At 34.7% G+C, this 20,275-nt stretch overlaps 1 protein-coding gene across 16 annotated transcripts in view; it reads left to right on the top strand.

Moving 5' to 3' along the window:
* ADGRL2 (adhesion G protein-coupled receptor L2) overlaps nt 1-20,275 on the top strand; it is a 388,797-nt gene that overhangs the window by 303,128 nt on the left and 65,394 nt on the right. The gene's annotated exons all lie outside the window — the stretch shown is intronic.

Here is a 20,275-nt window from a genome sequence, read left to right as displayed (position 1 = left end):
TCCTCTCTCTCTGCCTGCCTCTCTGCTTACTTGTGATTTCTCTCTGTCAAATAAATAAATAAAATCTTTAAAAAAAAAAAAAAAGAATGTATAACTCTTTGGGTCTTTGGAATAATTGTCCTTAATTTTTTTTTTAAAAGATTTTATTTCTTTATTTGAGAGAGAGAGAGAGAGAGAGAGAGAATGAGAAGAGAGGTCAGTGGGAGAAGCCGACTCCCTGCTGAGCAGGGAGGCTGATGTGGGACTCGATCCCGGGATTCTAGGATCATACCTGGGCTGAAGGCAATCCGCTTAACTGACTGAGCCACCCAGGCGCCCTCATCCTTAATTTTTTAAAAAAGATAGGGTCATGTGGGTGGCTCAGTTGGGTAATTGTTTGCCTTTCAGTGCCGGTCATGATCCCCAGTCCTGGGACAGAGTCCCTCATCAGACTCCCTATTCAGTGGGGAGTCTGCTTCTCCCTCTGCCTTTCCCTTCCCCCTGTTCGTGCTTTCTTGCTCATACTTTCTTTTTCTCTCACATAAATAAATAAAATGTTTTAAAAAAAATATTTATTATTTTAGAGCAGGGAGGGGCCAGGTCAAAGGGAAAGAAAGAATCCTCAACCCTAGTCCCTGCTGAGCATGGAGCCTGACATGGGGCTCGATCTCATAATAGTGAGATCAACACCTGAACCCAAATCAAGAGTCGGTCGCTTAACTGACTGACCCACCCAGGCACCCCAGTCCTTAATTTTTTTATTAATATTTTTTACAACAAAAATGAGCAGAGAAAGTAGAGTTATCATACTTCTATTGCTACATAGACACAACCTCCCCAGTTACTGACGTCCTGTGTTGGGGTGGCTCAGTTATTGTAATAGATGAACCCACACTGATGCCTCATTATCATCCAAAGTCCATAGTTTACATGAAGGTTTATCCCTGGTGTTGAGTATTCTATGGGTTGTGACAAATTTATGATGGCATGTGTCCACCATTGTAGTATCGTACAACGTAGTTTTGCCCTTTTAATAGGTATGTGGTGATGTGTCATAGCTTTCATTTGCATTCCCAGTGACATGTCATATTGACCATTTTTTAATATGCTTACTTGCCATCATATATCTTCATTGGTGAGTTGTCTATTCGGGTCTTTTGTCCATTTTTTAGTCAATTGTTCATTTAAGAGTTCTTTATATATTTTGGGTAACAGTTCTTTATCAGATAGGGCTGTTGGCAAATATTTCCTATCAGCCTGTGGTTTGTCTTCTCATTCTCTTGAAACAGCTTAAAAAACAAACAAACAAACAAAAACAGCAAGTTCAGGTTAAGAAAACAAATAGTGTGCTTTCTGTCTTTCTCTCCTTCCATATATTTATCTCATTGATTAATATTATGTTTTTTAAAATGGTGTGTTGGAGTGGCTCCATAAGTTGAGTGTCTTGACTTGTTTTCAGCTCAGGTCATGATCTCAGGGATGTGAGATCAAGCCCGGATTCTGGTTCTGAGCTCTCTCCCTCTCCCTCTGCCCCTCCTGTTACCCTCTCTCTCTCTCTTAAATAAATCTTTAAAAACAAAAAAAAAAGATTTCTGAAAATAATGTATGTTGGAAGGTGTGTTATAAAATTTAAAATATATAAATGATATCTCTTAAGGGGAAAATTACCTTCCTACATATAGATAGAATACCAAAAAAACTGCTGAGAATGGATATTGCTTTTTCGCGGCCTTACTACAGAGCACCTAACTCCTGGCCTCTTTTTTTTCTCTTTTCTCAATTTTGCTACACTTGGCATCTTAATTAAAATTTTCTTATATATAAGATATTAAAATTGTGGTTAGTTATGGTCAACCGATACAATCATATCCAGCAGTTGTAGTTATTTGGAACACAGAAACTCTCTGAAGGAACATTTAAATATCACAGAGTTTATTATACATTATTGCTTTTGTATTTTGTTTACTAGGAAAACCCTTCATCTTTCTCTTCAAAGCCTTCATTCTCTTCTCCTGCTTCTTTTCCCCCACTGGACACAATATTTTGTCTAACTTTCTAGCTTATTTATTAGTGTACCTTAAAGTAGAATAGCAAAATTTCTAGACTGGGGTCTGTTTAGTGTAAGCAAAATGAAAACATCAAAAGGTGCTAAGAGGCAATGAAGAAAAAAAAAAAGTAGAAAAACTGTTTTTTAAAAAATCCATGCCAGCGGCACTTGGGTGGCTCAATGGGTTAAAGCCTCTGCCTTCGGCTCAGGTCACGATCCCAGGGTTCTGGGATCGAGCCCTGCATCTGGCTCTCTGCTCGGCAGGGAGCTTGCTTCCCTTCCTCTCTCTCTGCCTGTCTTTCTGCCTTCTTGTGATTTCTGTCTGTCAAATAAATAAATAAAATCTTTAAAAAAATCCATGTCCTAAGAATATGGGTACAAATTGCTGTAAAATCTCTGATTTCATAGAGAATAGGTATTGGCCATATTATAAGTAGCACATTATAAGTAGTTTTTCTTTAAGGTTAATACTGGTTAAGATTTTTTTAAGAAACCAGAGAACAGATTTCATCAAATTTCTATTTTGGTTTCCAACAAAACCAAAGATATCCCATCAAAATGATTTAATTCTGCGGACACCTGGCTGGCTCAGTCAGTAGAACATGTGACTCTTGATGTCAAGATTGTGAGTTGGAGCCCTACATTGGATGTACAGATTACTTGAAAAAAATAAGATCTTTTTAAAAAATGTTTTAATTTTAGTTCTTAAGGTCTCATTATTAAAAAGTTAAGACAAAATCTTATTTGCATAAATGGTACTTGAGAAAGGTTTTTAAAATTTAAAACAGAAGTTCACTATTGTGTACCATTTGGAATCTGGCCTGTGAAATAAACCGTAAAAAATAACTTACCTTTGGAAGAATGGATTCTGTGCTCCAGTAAATTGTAATAGAACAATTTGCACATAGTGTTTCAAAATTGGGGAACCGCCCATGCTAGAGAGACAGTAAAGGCAGCCACTAATAATGGACCATTTATCCATTCTTTACATGTTGAGCTGTTTAATAATTGAACAATTTAATTTAATTGGTATTAGATGAGCATTTAGAAGTAGGCCAGAGAGAAGTGGGAAGTAGAGAAATATGTGCAATTATCTGTTTTTACAAAATTGACAAGCAAAGATCAGAGGAGTTGGTACAAAGAGAGGATTTGGAGGAGTTGGCCTTGAGGGGACTGTACATTGTAGGTAACTTATTGTTGTTTGTGAATGTCTACAGTTAAATACATAGTTCAATATCTAACAAAATGCATAGGTCTACATCATATTTGTATCTAGTAAATATAATTACATATTATAGGACATGTAGAAGCTAAGTTATTTTCATTGTTTCATCATGTTATAAAAGCAGGGCTGCATTTTTTATAATACTTTAAAAGGAACTAGAGTTTTGGGAGTATTTAAATTCTTTGGAAGCATACAGTTGTTCACTGTACCCTTATTATCAAAAGTTTTGAACAATTTATGATGTACTAGTGCAAATAAGGGGTTAATTCCAAAACTAGTTGTAGGACCCCCATTTTTAAATTGTTGTATTATACTGGTGGCTTATAATTATTTAGTCAGCACAATAACAGTTTAAACAAGAACACTTTAGTGAGGAAGACAATGTTAAGTAGACTTAAAAATGAGTTTCATAGTAGTCGCTTGTAAGTACTTCATTCTGCCTTTGTCAGAATGTAAACCTTTAGTCTACCATATTTGACCAGTACAAAGTTACAAAAAACTGTAATAAAATATGTAGACAACATTTTTGCAGCTGAATTATTACTGAATAATAATTGAGTGCCCTGGGGTTTTTGTTTTTATTTTTGTTTTTTAAGTAAGCTTTATACTTATACTTTATACTTACAACCTGGACATCAAGAGTCTTATACATCACCAACTGAGCCAGACAGGCACCCCATTGTTTAAGTATATCCCTGTTTTTTTCATTGAAAACTGCTTTCAGTGTTTACAGATAAAAGTAAGAGTTATTTTTACCAAATTCCTAATAATTTAGCAAATTTTCTATTTATAATTGTCAGAAAATGTGATATTTGATAATGTAGGAAAGATAAATTCTCTCTAGAAAGCTCTAATAAAAGCACTTGAAGTTTTCTATTAAATTTCTAAACTATAATGATGGAGATAAACACTAATTTCAATGCTACTGAAATTAAAATATGTTTGTATTGTATTACAAGGTTTTTTCACCCCTGAATGGAGGGTGAAATAGAGGTGAAATGGAGGTACTTTCTCCATTGACATCACTTCAACAGTTGAAAGCCAAGTAAATAAATACACTTAAAATTTTGGCTGTAGTGGTGGTAAAAATATTAATAATTGTTCTTCATTCTTCGCTTTCTATTTCCTATTCATTCAAAAGTGTGAAACGAAGGCTCTATATGAAACTGATAGTACATTTGTCTTATAAGTACAACAAATGGCTCATCTGAGCAAGTGAGAAACGAAATTCATCCCTAAAATGCTGTGTATTTTAATAAACTTAATAAATTCATTAAAAATCAGCATGTGCTTTCTATCTCTGACAAATAAATAAATAAAATCTTAATAAAAAAGGGACGCCTGGGTGGCTTAGTCGGTTGAGTGTCTGCCTTCGGCTCAGGTCATGATGCCAGGGTCCTGGGATTGAGTCCCTGCATGGGACTCCCTGCTCAGTGGGGAGTCTGCTTCTCCCTCTGCCTATTTGTCCCTTGCTTGTGCTTTCTTTCTCTCTGTCTCTGCCTCTCTCTCTCTGACAAATAAGTAAAATCTTTAAAAAAATATGATAAAATAATGACCATTAAAGATAAAGTTTTTAGCACTTTTTGAAGATAATTATCGTGAGATACCTTAAAAAATTGTACAACAGTTTCCGCTCTTTGCTTTCATTAAAGCAACAGAAACAAAAAACCTTACTACTGCTCTGAAATATTTGATTAATAAGGAAATTAGAATTTCCCAATAAAATCGGGTTTCTGCGGCCCTCAGGTACAATCTAGTTTCTAAAGTCATGTGCTGAATTGTATCTGCGATCATCTTCCAGTGTCATTTATGGCTGTCCCTCTGTTCATGTTCTTCACTCTGAGAGCCTGCTCATTCTGATAAAGGGAGTTTGCTGCCTTAAACAATGCTTTATAATGTGCCCTTAAGTTTTTTTAGCACTTTGGTTTAGAGATCTGAAAGTAAATATGTACTTTTTTTCGATATTTAATGTTACTTGAATGGGCATGGGTAGGTAAGGTTTTACATCAGATGAGTTACAGATTTAACTCATGCTACCAGATATGCGTCATTGTACTTCTATCAATACAAAGAGGTTCTGAAATTAATATTTGTTCCCCTCAAGAAGATAGAAAGGATACATGCCTCAGTTTTTTCTTACTGTAGGAAAGGTTTATGTTGTGTAATTGATTCAAAAATAGGCTGTTGTCATTTTGTAATTGCCCAAGGAGAATAAAGGACTGCCCTAGACATGGAGAACTAGTCTGGCTCCTTTAAAGCTTCTGGCCAAAATTTTAGCCCACATGTAGACCCAACTGGCTAGAACCTCATAGCATAACTGCATGACATTTCTTATTAAATAAAGGTCAGTGTATTTTTGGTTGTTGTGCTATCCATTTAAGTTTCTTTTATGCAAAGTTGACAGTTGCTGGTGAAAGGATGATGTCATGCACAGAGGTTCTGTAGTTAGAGCATGCAAAAACTCTAGAGAACACCTGAATGTAAGGGACAGAGGTAAAGTTGCCATCAAAGGAACCGGGACAGGCACAAGAAGGTAATGTCTCATAAAGCCAATAGCAAAGTTAATAGTCATAGCAATAGTAAAATAATAATAGTAAAGTATAAAAGATGTACACTTTTTTCTTTTTTTAAGATTTTATTTATTTATTTGACAGAAGAGAGCAAGAGAGCACAAGCAGGGGGAGCAGCAGAGGGAAAGGGCAAAACAGGCTCTCTGCTGAGCAGGGAGCCCGATGCAGGGCTTGATCCCCAGACCCTGGGATCATGACCTGAGCCAAAGGCAGACGCTCAACCATCTGAGCCACCCAGGTGCCCCGCCAAGATGTACACTTTTTTCTTATTGGTGTTGAAGATCTTTATTTTATCTAGACAGCCCATATAAAAGAATACATAGGGTTTTCATGGTAGAGTTTCAGAAATCAAGAAAATGGCATTTAGCCTTGCCTAGACTAGAAGAATTAGGTATTTCCCTAGTCACAGAGCCCTCAATGAATAAATACACGACCTAGATTTTTAAAGTAGGGGTACAATTCAGGGACTTTTGTCTTAAAGGGAAAAGACCTGCTTCTCGAACTTGGGTACAGTTTCATTAAATGAAGCTAAATATGTAGATGACAAAACTTATTTCAGAGCCTAGATCTTTTCCACATTGGTTGGGGTGATGGAAATAAGCTCAAATATCTAGGAATCAGGTTAATCCCTTCCCGTCCTATATCCCATTCAGTAACTTTTGTATCCTCGAATTTCCCTTTTCTAAACCTATCAGTGTCCCAGCCTATTATCACCAAGCATAATTACATTTTATTTAACATGTCAATCCAACAGCAACTCAAGTGGTGACAGTTCCTTGCGTGTATGAGGATCCAAAGGAACATGTTATTTTATATGTAGGTGCATTACCTATTCTGTTCCATGCCTCGTTCCGTTGTAGTGAATGCAGAGTGAGTTTCGGAAATTTAGTGCATATTCTCAGCATGTAATTTGAAGGCTCCATGGAAAGGACCAACATACCTTAGTCTGGAATAAGCACAAGAATCTTTCCTTTGCCTTTCCACCTCCCATTCTTGCTACCAGTCAAGGCACATAACGAGGGACCCTCTGTGCTGGTCAGTGGTGGGGACATATGTGATTGTTTCTATTTTAAGAGAGTTATTGAATAACATTGTTAGAACTGCTGAGGAACTTGGGACTCATCATATTCTAGTTCCCTTTCATTACATCAGGGAATCAACTGTCATTGCATTCAGTACATTTTGTCCACACTGCAGCATCTATTTTCTCCTCACTTACTTTAAAAATATACTTGGGAAGGTGTGACAACATGATATCCCTCTTTTCACTTTGTGAACCTTCAGAAAGGTTGAGTGATTTGCAATAGGAACTGAAACTTCAATTCGTCTATACCTGGAATCTTATTAGCTACTATCTTAATGGCATGAAAATTTATTATTAGTGATAACTAGTGTTAAATAATAATTCTGTTACCTAGGTTTTAAAAACGTGTTTCTGCTATTTTCAAGTACACTGGTAAGATATTAAGTATGTATAAAATATTTAAAAGAGATACTTAAATACACACACATACATACAAAATTTTCCTCTGAGAACTGATGGAGATTGGAAGCTTCTCACAATTTAACCAAGAAAATCCATTAGAATGCAGTCACGGTTCTGCCAGTATTCTCTGGGAGACTTCATGATTATAGATTTCTGTATGGGTTTATTTTCCTTCACATACGACCCTCTCAACTTTTATATTGATCATTCAGTCTTTGTAAAGAAGCTTTGTATCCAAGTCAAAGCTGTATGAGAGTTTAATTATTTTTCCTGTTTCCTGGTCTCTCTTTATAGTTATCAATACATTTAAAACCTGTGCTTCTAAATATTCATATCCCTTTCTTATTAATGGAACTTTTTTAGAAGGAAAAAAATAAGCCAATCTGCCTTTCCCCCTAATTTGATAGTTTATAATATTTGGGGGTTTTGTATATTTTCTTCTTGCATTATTGTAAATACTGGTCAGGGATACTTTTCTCTTGTTTAGTGTATTTATTCATTGAACCTATTCCTTCTCGTAGGATTTAAGCCTGCCATTTCTGAAGAACTACATTCTTACCTTTGTACTGTTTATCTCAAGTGCTTTTATCTATCTGTGGTGTCAGATTTATCAGCCATTTGTCCATTAAGATGAAATGTATCTGGGGAAAATGAATAACTCAGATGCTACTAACTCATCATCTCTGTGCAATATATTAGGTTATTTTCTGTTAGGTGATGCATTTCCACTAATTTTTTTACTCTTGGCCAAGCTGCTTTAAGACTGCTAACTGAATTACAAGCATCTCTCTTTGGCCAAGGATTGGGAGGTTACTAGTATAGACTCTTGATCCTTAGTATAGGAATAAATAACCATTAAAGCTCTAATTGGTCTATCTAATTGGACACACACTTTGCATGTCACTTACTGATGGGTATTTAAACCAAAGCATTCATTGTAGGAAGGGGAGACTGTTGGCAGTAATAAACATGAAACATATTAAACATTCACATTTACTGTGCAAGAAAGACTAATAAATTGTAAAATGGCTTAGAAGACAAATAATCTAAATATCCCTTACGACCCTGCTTATCAAATGTAGAAGAAAGAAACAATGTCACATCAAAGATTCTGCCCTACAGGGTCCTCTGTTTCTCCTTTTAAAATGAAAATTAGTGAAACAATTCTACTGGTTAATGAGGACTGAGAGAACAAGTGTGAATTGCCCACTTCTAGCTAATATGTGGGTTTTTAACCTTTTATTTTATGTTTTTTTGGTCAAGGAAGCCAGGACCAGTTTTCCTTAGGACAAAACATTACTAACCTCAGTATTTCCTAAGGCTTATTCAGCGAAGTAAGAGGTTTGAATAATACTTTAAAAGTTTGAATTTTATTTTTGTTTTGGATTCTGGTCAGATGAGAGAAAAGGGAAGTTAGTTGAAGTTAGTTCTCAAAAGGAAAGACATCACATTTCAACTGGTAATTCTGCTTCAGTTTTTATTTTTGGAAGTTGTCTTTATTTTTGAAACCAAAGTGGAGAGGTAAAGAAATAAAATAAGAGCAAATGTGAACATTGCTTTGACATACAAATTTCAGTATCATTGTAAATAATCTGTTCATAATACTTTTCATAGTTTTAAGTATTATTTACTCCTGCTTTCTCATTTGAAAGATGTTTCAGATGAGTTTACAATGGTATCTCAATAGCACATATAATGTCATATACCTTGTAGTTTTTACTCAGAACATTCCTGACTTCATCACACTAAAATATTGGTTTCTATTTACAAAGTCAGTTTAACATTAATTATGTTAATTGACAGAAACGAAGTCCAATTTAGTGTTATATTACCTAAATGTACTACATAATCAATGTTAAATAACTAAATGAAAGCACACTGTATCTGCTTACAATTAGACTAGCTTCAAATACCCGATGAGTACTTTGTTTTGTACTGAAGTGTGATTTCTTTTTAGTGTATAGCTGTTCTCTGATGGCATATTACTAGTATCATATATAAATATGCTTAGAAGCGTCTTTTTAAAAAAGTCATACTTTAAACAAAAAATAGATACTTGATCAGTTATAGAGAATAGAAATGATATTTTACTAGATTTTCAAATCAAGACATATTCACTATTTTTTCCTTTTTTTTTTTTTTTTGGCTTTCTCTTCCCATTCCCCACCAAAAAGTCATAGCCAAATGCTACTGAAGTGCAATGTAATATGTATTTTCTACCATTATAAAAATAAACTGTGAATTTTAACTTCATTTAAGAATTTGGAGTTGTTTTTTATATGTAGTACAACTTCTTTTTTTTTTTTTTCTTTTTAAGTGGTTTTATTTATTTATTTTTTCCGCATAACAATATTCATTATTTTTGCACCACACCCAGTGCTCTATGCAATCCGTGCCCTCTACAATACCCACCACCTGGTGCCCCCAACCTCCCACCCCCCACCCCTTCAAAATTCTCAGATCGTTTTTCAGAGTCCATAGTCTCTCATGGTTCACCTCCCCTTCCAATTTCCCTCAACTCCCTTCTCCTCTCCATCTCCCCTTGTCCTCCATGTTATTTGTTATGCTCCACAAATAAGTGAAACCATATGATAATTGACTCTCTCTGCTTGACTTATTTCACTCCGCATAATCTCTTCCAGTCCCGTCCATGTTGCTACAAAACTTGGGTATTCATCCTTTCTTTTTTCTTTTTTTTTTTCTTTTTTTTTTTTTTTTTTTTTTTACAGCTTTATAAACATATATTTTTATCCCCAGGGGTACAGGTCTGCGAATCGCCAGGTTTATACACTTCACAACACTCACCATAGTGTAGTACAACTTCTTAACAGCATGTTTATTACCAGGAAATTAATACATATTAATTATATTAATTAATACATATTCATAAAGACTTTGACAAAAATTCACTGCCTGAAAATACACTGTTGATTATTTAGTATATTTTATTATGCAATAAATGAGAATAAAATATAATTTTGAGTGAAAATGAGAATCTTCCATTCTAACTTTCTTTTTTATTTTGAGATTCCTAAGTAAGAAAAAAAGAAAAACTTACATGTTATTTGGTAGAGAAAAAAAATCCTTAGTCTTTGTTTTATTCCAAATCCTTACTTTATTTTCTTAGTAGGAGATGAGGAATTCTGCTTTGCCACTCAAAAGCAGGTAGCAATTGTGAATCAATTTCATTTATAATATATTCTAATGGCTAATTTTATCAAATGTAGAGAGAAAAATATTTGATATTAAATTATTTCAAAAGAGCTCAGCTGTCATTTATTATGGGCTTACTAATTTTTCTATATATCATATAATGAAATTATACCTGGACCGTATTAACAATAGCAGCGGTAACAAAAAACACCAGTATCCATATACTACTCTGTATGTAGTCTAAAGAAAATTATTGTGGTTAATTAGGTTTCTGATAGCATTACGGATTTATCTGTCTTAGAGGTTTTAAAGACCTGTTCTTTTTACTTTGCTATGTATTTTCTTGAAAAATACATAGCAAATAAAGCAATTTAGTTATAGTTCTTAATGCTGCTTGCTATTCCATAGTAGGTTTGGACCTAATATTTCTGGTGTTTCTAGGAAAAATCAGGTTTTGAAGAAATGAAGTGAGCGATTCTGTAGTCTTGATATTTATTTCATACAAATCAGTCAAGTTTATTGTTTAATGCATTTCCCCGTTTTCCCAATATTCTTCATGTCTTATACAGCCAACACAGACATGATTTTATAACTCACATAAACAACACTCCCCAGGCCTTAGAGTGTCTGAAATGATAGTTACTCTGTATAAGCTGTCTTGAGATTATAGCAGTGGTCTTTCTTTTATTTATTTATTTTTTTAAGATTTATTTATTTATTTGAGAGCAAGAGGAAGGGGCAGAGAGAATCTCAAGCATACTCCGCTCTGAGTGCAGAGCCTGACTTAGGGCTTGATCCCACAACCCCAGGATCCTGACCTGACCTGAAACCAAGAGCTGGACGCTCAAGAAAGCAGTGGTCTTTCTGTTCATTTCTTTCAGATCAGAGATCTGTCATTGTTATTGAAGTCACCTGTAATTTGTGAAAATACTACTGTTCCTAAAACTGGATTTACCATGAAGCTAAAGCATCTTAAATGTTAGAACCGTTCAGTTGGCAGGCTCTTCTAAGACACTGCTGGGGCCCCTACCAGTGTGCTCAAAGGATCATATGTTTTCGTAAAGTTTGCTGAAGTATGATATTTAAACACAATCTCTTAAGGGTTTGATTTTATTCTTTGACTTCTCTGTTACACTTCTCCTCATTTATGGTCACTTAGGAGTAGCCAAAAGCTACCGGGATTCTGTTAAGTAGAGGTTTAGTTGGTGATAAATTCAGTTTGGATTCAGTGAGGTATTTTTATGTTTCTGCAGACACTCGTGTACAGTTTAGTTATTGCTAGATGTTCTGGAGAAGAAATGGCCTCTAGAATTACTCCTATTATTCATTATATTGCCTTACTGATTGTGACATAAATGTGCAAGGCCAGATGTCATATTACAATTTGAATGTGTCCTATGGCACCTGAAATATGTGGCAAGTGGAGAAGAAATAATGTTTGAAATGTAGGGAGCCAGAAGCTAGTCTGTGGAATCTTTTCAGTTATTAATTGTGTTAAACAGTGTAAGTGGGGGATTTGGTTCTCATATATAACTAATCAAGACAGAAGTTCTCTCCTATGTATTCTTGGGGGAGTACATGGACAACATTTCAGGTATAGCACTTAAAATTATAAAGACAACATATGGTTCTGTTTTTCAGTGAGTATCAGATAAAATAGAATTTACCAGGATACCTGTATTCATGGGGCATAGGCTGTAGCAGTTCAACAAACATAAGCACCCGTGACCTTGTAGGCATTCACTTTATGTATCCAAACCATCAGTAATAAATAACAAATTCTGAGCAGCTGTTCTAGAGGAAAACCAAAATTATAGAAAGTGAATTTGTAAAATTGTTATATATGAGACAATGGTAGGATTTGTGGTGAAAAATTATTAAGGAAAATGTCATAAAGGAATGCTGGCAATTAATTTATTAAAATGTTATTTCAGGTCTCTGGATTTTGTTGCTTGTGATACACGGTTGTTTTGTGATTTTTTTTTTTCCCCTAGATAACTATTCACTTTGGTACCTAATTTTCTACTTGCAATTTTTCTGTTTGTTTGTTTGTTTGTTTCGTTAAAGTGGTACCCCTTAATTTGAGCTTTGGACCTCACAAAACTTGAATCTACCCCTACCATTTTTATTTATAATATGTTGATTTTGAGAAATTGGCAGTGTTCTACTTGATATTCACAGCTTGATGTATGCATTTCAGGACATTTCATTGTATCTTTTTTATTTTATTTCATTGTGTCTACATTATAGGCTGAAGATTTAGAATTTGGGATGAAAATGTGAAAAGTTAAAAACTTAACGAATAAATTTATTAAGGGATATTAAGTAGATAAGATAATAAAACATTAATAAAAGATTTAAGATAAATCTATTTTTCACAGTTTACATTAAATGTTTTATATAAAACCTTTCTATTATGATGTAGGCTAAATGAAGAGCTTTTTTTTTTTAAGATTTTTTATTTATTTATTTGACAGAGAGAGAGAGAGAGAGAGATCACAAGTAGGCAGAGAGGCAGGAAGAGAGAGAGGGGGAAGCAAGCTCCCTGCTGAGCAGAGAGCCCAATGTGGGGCTCGATCCCAGGACCCTGAGATCATGACCTGAGCCGAAGGCAGAGGCTTAACCCACTGAGCCACCCAGGCGGCCCTGAAGAGCATTTTAAATTAAATGTGGTTTAAACTAATTTTTAAGAAATTGTACTAATAGGCTTTGCTTTTATACTTTTCTCCATTCTCCCCATTCCCCATTTTTGGAAGTTTCCTTTGCCCTCATCCCATAGTCCTATTATAGCCTTTATATGGAGAAAAAAATATATATTTTTAAGTTACTTTTCTTTAGTAATTATTTCATGGGTTTCTATAAGATCCATAATCAAAAAATGTTTTAGTAAATCAAACCTTTTTATTTTTTAGTCTTGGAACTTGCGAAAACAATGTAGCAAGAAGAGGCAAGAGAAAGTATGCCGATTTTGCTAGGATATGTTATAATTTGTGGGGTTTTTTCCCTACATTATATTATATTATGACAGTCCTAAGATGTTCTCATTGTTAATTCATGGACTTCTGTAGATATAATTTAAAAAATGTTTATGAGTAACTTTTGAAATCTGTTTGTGGGTTGGTAGGTGAATGAGACTATGCTATTTGAAAACGTGTATAAACAGGTATGTTAGACAGAAAGATAAATAGTGATCATTACAAATACATTATCTGATAAGTTGATTTGAGACCTTTATATGTGCATTGCCATTTATTTCAACCCTTGATGAGTAGACCTTTATTAAGCTGTGATGATTACTGAATATGAAATGTAACCAAGATTATTTTTTATTCAAATATAATTTAAATATTCATCAAAGAGAAGTTATGCTTGAGACTGACAGAGACTATTAACATCAAAAAATATAATTAACTGCATTGGGTATCATGAAGCAGAGTTAGCCAAATAGCCGAGAGGTCTAATTGCTCTAGAGTTTGAGAAGCAATGGTTTTATTTTATGCGGTAGCTGTGGAATTAATAGTAATGCAGTTGCCTATGTGGGCCAATTAAAAGCTGCCTGTTAAGGTTCATTGCTCTATAGGAAACCCATTGAATATTGCTTAGTAAACAGGATTGACATGTCAGGGTGTACAAGAAGATGAAATGCAATAAAATCTGTGAAAATGAGAAGTATCATTAAAAGAACTGTTTTTGAAAACGATTCATTAAACTCTTTACAATAACGGTGTGGTAGTGGATGTTGTGGTGTGCCCTCAGATTCCCCATTCAGGACCGGCCACTCTTTCCCCCAGCCTGCTGTTGGGCTCCCAGTGAGTCCCCCCGCCCAAGACTACCTTGGGCTAAAGGGATCTGAAACCCTTCTCCCCAGAGGCAGCCCTCACTGATTGCCAGAGTACAAAGGCTTGGCCTCCTCATCCTTTGCTTCATTTTGAGACAGCTCTGAAGGGTGCTCTCCTAACTCCAGAGCTCCCTCCCTAAGGAATTTGTGGCACCTTTGTTGCAGCCACATTAGACTTCTACCCAATTCTGCTTCCCTGATAGTTCCAAGAGTACAGTAAGCCTTCCAGAGATCTCGGCCTCTGATTGTGCTTCCCATGTTACCTAACCTAAGAAAGGTACTACTAATAAATATAAAAACAAGTCCTGTCAGAGGGACTGGCTACACACATTGTAGGAATACAGCAATTTAAAATAGTTTTAACCCCCTCAACCCACCCCCGCCCCCGCCGCCCATTGCCCAATTCAGGTCTACAGATGGCATTTTATCTTTGTCATGTGATCCTTTTTCTTTAATAAAGGTAATATTCTGACCTTTGTGGTATTATTATGCTTTTTAGCTGAATACAGAAAGAAAGAACTCCTGATTGAACTCAAAAGAGTTTGCTTTGCCCAGGCTGTAGAGATTTAAAAGTGGGCCAACATTCTCATGGCATTTTGACATTAATGAGATTGTTGAAATGGAAAAGTTGAAGGGTCAAAGATAAGAATAGTAGCAAGCTCTTCTAGTGTTTCTTTTTCTTAATAGTGATATATCAAATACACTTAATAAATTGACTATGATTCCTAACATAAAATCTGTAATGTTATGTGTTAAGTGTAGAACTTTAAGAATTAGAATTTTTTTTGCAAATAAAAATAATTCTAACACTCCCTAGCTATGAATTACACAACCTCAAATGCAGTTTACTAAATTAAGATAATATTACATATCTCTGTAACTTTTATAAGATGTGTAACAAATTTTAAATAGCTTCATAGATCTTAATATGTACAATGTAATAAGGTATACGTTGTGTCTTTAGTCTGCAGTGATAAAGATGGTTTCCTAGACATTCATTATTGAATATGCTCCCCCGTTTATATCTGTGGCCTAAGACGGCATGTCAGCTTTCAGAGGAGTGGTGTTGCTGCTTCACAGCACACAGCCCTGTACTCCCAAGCCTGTACATGGTGTTAGTGGTATTAAAAGCTCTTGAGTCTAACATTTTATAGGTCACGATGAACTGAGCCTTTCAGACAAGTTGCTGATATGAAGCTAATTCTGGCTAGGAGTATAACATGGAATGGAAGCTTCTGCCTTCTTTGTTTTTTTTTTTTAAAGATTTTATTTATTTATTTGACAGAGAGAGATCACAAGTAGATGGAGAGGCAGGCAGAGAGAGAGAGAGAGGGAAGCAGGCTTCTTGCTGAGCAGAGAGCCCGATGTGGGACTCCATCCCAGGACTCTGAGATCATGACCTGAGCCGAAGGCAGCGGCTTAACCCACTGAGCCACCCAGGCGCCCTGCCTTCTTTGTTTTTAAAAACCTAACACAAACCATGTAAATTAGGAAAGTTTTAATTGGTTTCTGTCATATGGGTATGGAACTATACTTGACTTCTGAAAATTATATTTTATCTTTCACTCATTGACTGATGCTCCCAGATAATTCCTGAGCTATATGATGTACAAGCGAATGTGCCAAACTCAGTAATGGTATTTATGAACAACTGGTAAGGATATATATTTGTAAGTCTACAGACTGATGTTTATGGAGTTAATAAATTGTGGAATAAGTCACAGCATTATGCACTGCATGTTGTCAGAGATTTTTAAAGCAACCATGAGCCCCTCAAAGATGTAGTCTGGTGATGAAGATGAGATGTGTGCAGAAATAAGTAGGATACCAAATCTCTCAGCACAATAAACTACTAAAAACTGGTGGAGAAGAGAAAGTGATAAGTAATGTCCTGAGGTAGGAAGGTGTGCCATATGTTGAGGGAATGCTGAGTAAGGTCTGTTTTAGGGAGTTATTCAACATCTGACCTCACACTTTCAAACTTCCTATACCATGAAGCATCTTCTTTTGGGCACTGTAAATTCTTTTCTTGTACTTAGGCTAAGGAAGGAAGGATCTTTCAAAGACTGTGTTCTTCATGTTTTTCAAAATTCTATAAAATGTATTTTAAAAATTATTTTTAACCTTGTAATGTGAATATAGAAAATGACACTAGGGCTTTAGATCCTTTATTAATTCAGCAAGTGAGTTCACCCTTTTTATGGCAGAGAACTGTAATGCATAATTTCATATTCATTTGTTAATTTCCTTCTGCATATTGTTTGGATGTGGTATATTTAGGGTATTTCTATACTTTTAAAATTGTAGGTATTTCTATATCTAGACTATAGCAGCATATGTCTTATATTGCTGTTTCTAGTGCCAGAATCACAGGTGGATATAAAATTTTCATTTCCTTCCTCCCCTTCTCTCTCCCTCCCTCCATTCCTTCCTTCCTATTTGTCTACTTTATATCTCTATCTGTCATCTGTCTCTTGTTTGATAATTTCTTGCCTTTGAGACTGAGATGTAGTAAGAGGACACTTCCCTTGATCTGTGCTTTTTTCTTTCTTTTTTTTTTTTAAAGAGCACTTGGGTTAATATGCTGAAGACTAAATGCTTATGAGTAGGTGTTCAGTTATCGAGAATGCCATGAGCAATGCCTTGTTGCTTTCTTATCAGCTACTTCCTGCTGTCAGCTTGGCACTTATTTCAATAGAAAAGGATTTGCATCAAATGTAATGCCTTATTATATACAGCTAACATGGGGTTTTTAATTGTGCAAACACATGAGACTCCTGCAGTGATAGTCAATTTGATAAAAGGATTAGATTATGAATATTTTGTCATGATTAAAGATTACTTCTGATTTATCATAAGTAAGCCAGTGAAATTTGCCATATTATTTATCAGTCAGGTGAGACTGCATTAATTTTGAGAGTGTATGAACCATACAGTATCCACCTCTTTGTAAAGAGCCTCTAATGAATTTTATTATTTATATTCAGATTATAGATATTAAGCGTTGTTTTTAGCTTTCTACACCTGCTCTACTGCTGAGAGTAACCCAAGATTCTATGGTTCCAGCTTTCTGTCTTTATTAATTTTCGTCTCTTGTCTTACAGAAAGTTAAGCAAGCATCTATACAAAATTCCCGCCTTTGTTATTAAAGAAATGACAAGTGGTATCTATCAACAGGATATTTTGAGTTGTCTCTTTGATTAAAAAAAAAAAAAAACCTTAATAAAATAATAGAGGAACGAGAATTCTGATATAGAAAGTATTTATTGAGTGAGTACTTTCTGCTGTTAACAGGACTAGGCATTCTGATGGATTTAAAAGAAGCTGGAGGGCTAATACTAAGGCCCTACAACTAAAGGCATTGAATGAGACCTGGAGACCTGATGCAAATAAGTGCCCAGCACTCTTAGTGTTTGGGAAAGAATGTAAACAAGAGCATGAGGAGTTTACCAGTTAATTCGAAACATGGAACGTACTTGCTGAGTTAAATAAAAGCTAAAATGCAAAATATACAAGAGATGCCACAAAGCAGAATGTGATTAATTGCCAAATTAGTTACATAGACAATTCCTGCTGTAGGGAGAGAGACAAAGATCACTTCAGGTTCCGTTAATCAGGGATGAATATTATACTGTCGGTCCGCATTGTTGATGTGCTGGCTTTCTTCACACCTCCACCTTAGCTGATACTTCCTGCAAATGTGTGTGCCTCCCTCACACCTAAGTACATGGCAACGACTTGCATAGAGGGCACCACTGTAAGATGGAAAACAAAAGTTCAGCAAACTAGTAGCCTATTGTCCTCAGTTCTAGAAATATTCTACCTCAGAGACTTAAGGTCTTTCCAATGGTCGTCTTGTTAAGAAAATAGTTCAAAGAAGTATACACAGTTATTTCTGTGAGAATTCTGTTCTGATGCATCTTTCTAGATGAGCAAGAACAACATAAAGAAAACACAGATAACAGTTTTTATGGGGTGCAAAATTAAAAAGAGATAACTAATAGAAGCATATTCATAACTTTTAGATTAATTATGTAGCACTTTATTTTTGGAATGAGAGTGTTTTCACTTTCTTTACCCTTTGGGGAAATGTTGACTACATATTTTCCCTGAATTAATTTATTAGTTTATTAATTTATTGATTTATTAATTCAAATCCTATTATTAAGACATTGCTCACTGATGCTTTTGCATCCCCTTTTATGCAAAGGCCCTCCTATATTTTTGTTTATAAACTATACCACATATTTTATTACCAAATATTTCATAAATTGCATGAGGAAAATAAATTAATATAAAAGCTATATAAGAAAAGTGTATTTAATTGAAAATTTTTGATGAGAAAATAATAGTAGTGAAATATGTAAAAGATTTTATGCCAAAAGAATTTACTTCAGGTAAAGAATAGCAGTGCTTTCTTGCCTCTTGATCAAAAAACAAAACCCAGGCATGTAGAGTAGAATATGGTCATTTTAATAAAAAATGAAATACTTCTCCTGAATCATTTAAACACTTCAGCAAAAAGTTGTATTTAGTCTTAAGTTTTTTATAGATGGAAATTTTTTAAAAGTCATGCTATCAAGTCTTGTGATTTTATTTCTTTGCTTGCCGTTTGATTTGTATAGGAGTTCTGTGAACATTTGTTGGCTGTGCTGTAATCAAAGTGAGGTCTGTAAAAGCCGAAATTATATTAGCCATCAATTAGATTAGATACTCCTTTATTTTATATGCAGAGATCTATAATGCTGACCAAATGATGCCCCATCAAACATCTTGGGAGGCAGAAAAATGTATTTATGGCATAATTTTCTTGTTTTTCAAAATCACATCCAAACCAAGGGAATAATCTTTTAAGGTGAATTTAAAATCGCAATGACAAAAGTCTAGTTTACTCAGTGTTGTCCTCTAAAACTCCTTTTAGTTGCAGGTTCTTTTGCATTATTTCAAACTCTAATCCTCTGAGCGGGTAATTAACGGACCAGAAAAGCCATTTGTGAAAAAGAAGAGCCATAAGGGTGGAAATATTTCTTCACCGAATGATCTTTAAGAAGTAAATAATTACAAAAGAAAAAGATTTGGGATGAGCAATCTAAATCTGAGGATAATTAGAAGAATAGAGTATGAAAATCGAAATGCTTGGTATGTACAACAATTCTCATATCATAACAAGACTAATTAAATATTTAGAAACCAAAAATCCCCTCACAATTTGAAGAAAAATAACCCACGACAAAAGGGTCTGCAACTTTGCAGATAATTAGCAAGGGTTATAGGAAGGAAAAAACATCACAGATTGGCTCCAAGGCTCTGCAAGGTCATGTCTTATTACGCTGTGTCTTTTATATGGTCTGGTAACAAGTTTCTTGCTAATTTAATCTAACTAGGGCATCCCAAAGTGATTTCCCATTTCCCTTGTTAAAAATGTGATAGTTTCTGCAAATGCAAACTGTAGTAGGTTAACATTTTTATAAATAATTGCTCTTAATTGATACAGGTCATAATAATTTTTTGAATTATTAAAAGCAGAGGTCTTGAAAATTTGGACACAGAAGCTATATTTTTTAAGTATTCCAAAATTTTATAGTTTTTATCCTGACTTAAATGATCTTATTCCTTTCATTAAGTAGTTAGACCTGATGACCCTGTGAATGAAACTTAGTCTCAGTGGCATGCTTTGTAAATAAATACTTCTTATTTTGCTAATAAAAGCAAGCACATTTATGTTGAATGTGCATTTCTGCAAACAAGAGATTTTGTACTGGATTAATAAGGCTCTGAATGAGTCAAGCCTAATTTGCATTAAACTGACCCCAAGGTCCAGTAAAAACTGCAAGGAATTTCAGAGGTTTCTAAAACATAGTAAGTTGTTTTTAGCAAATCAGCATTGCCATTTCAAATGCTTATTTTAGTAATTAATGTGGAATTTTTGAGGATTATTAAGTTTCTCAGATGCACATTTAACTTGCAAATATTAAAG

Source organism: Lutra lutra, chromosome 4 (assembly GCF_902655055.1).
Source record: "Lutra lutra chromosome 4, mLutLut1.2, whole genome shotgun sequence".
NCBI lineage: Eukaryota > Metazoa > Chordata > Mammalia > Carnivora > Mustelidae > Lutra > Lutra lutra.
The sequence above is the reverse complement of the archived record's forward strand: the minus strand, read 5'-3'. Positions and strand labels throughout refer to the sequence as shown.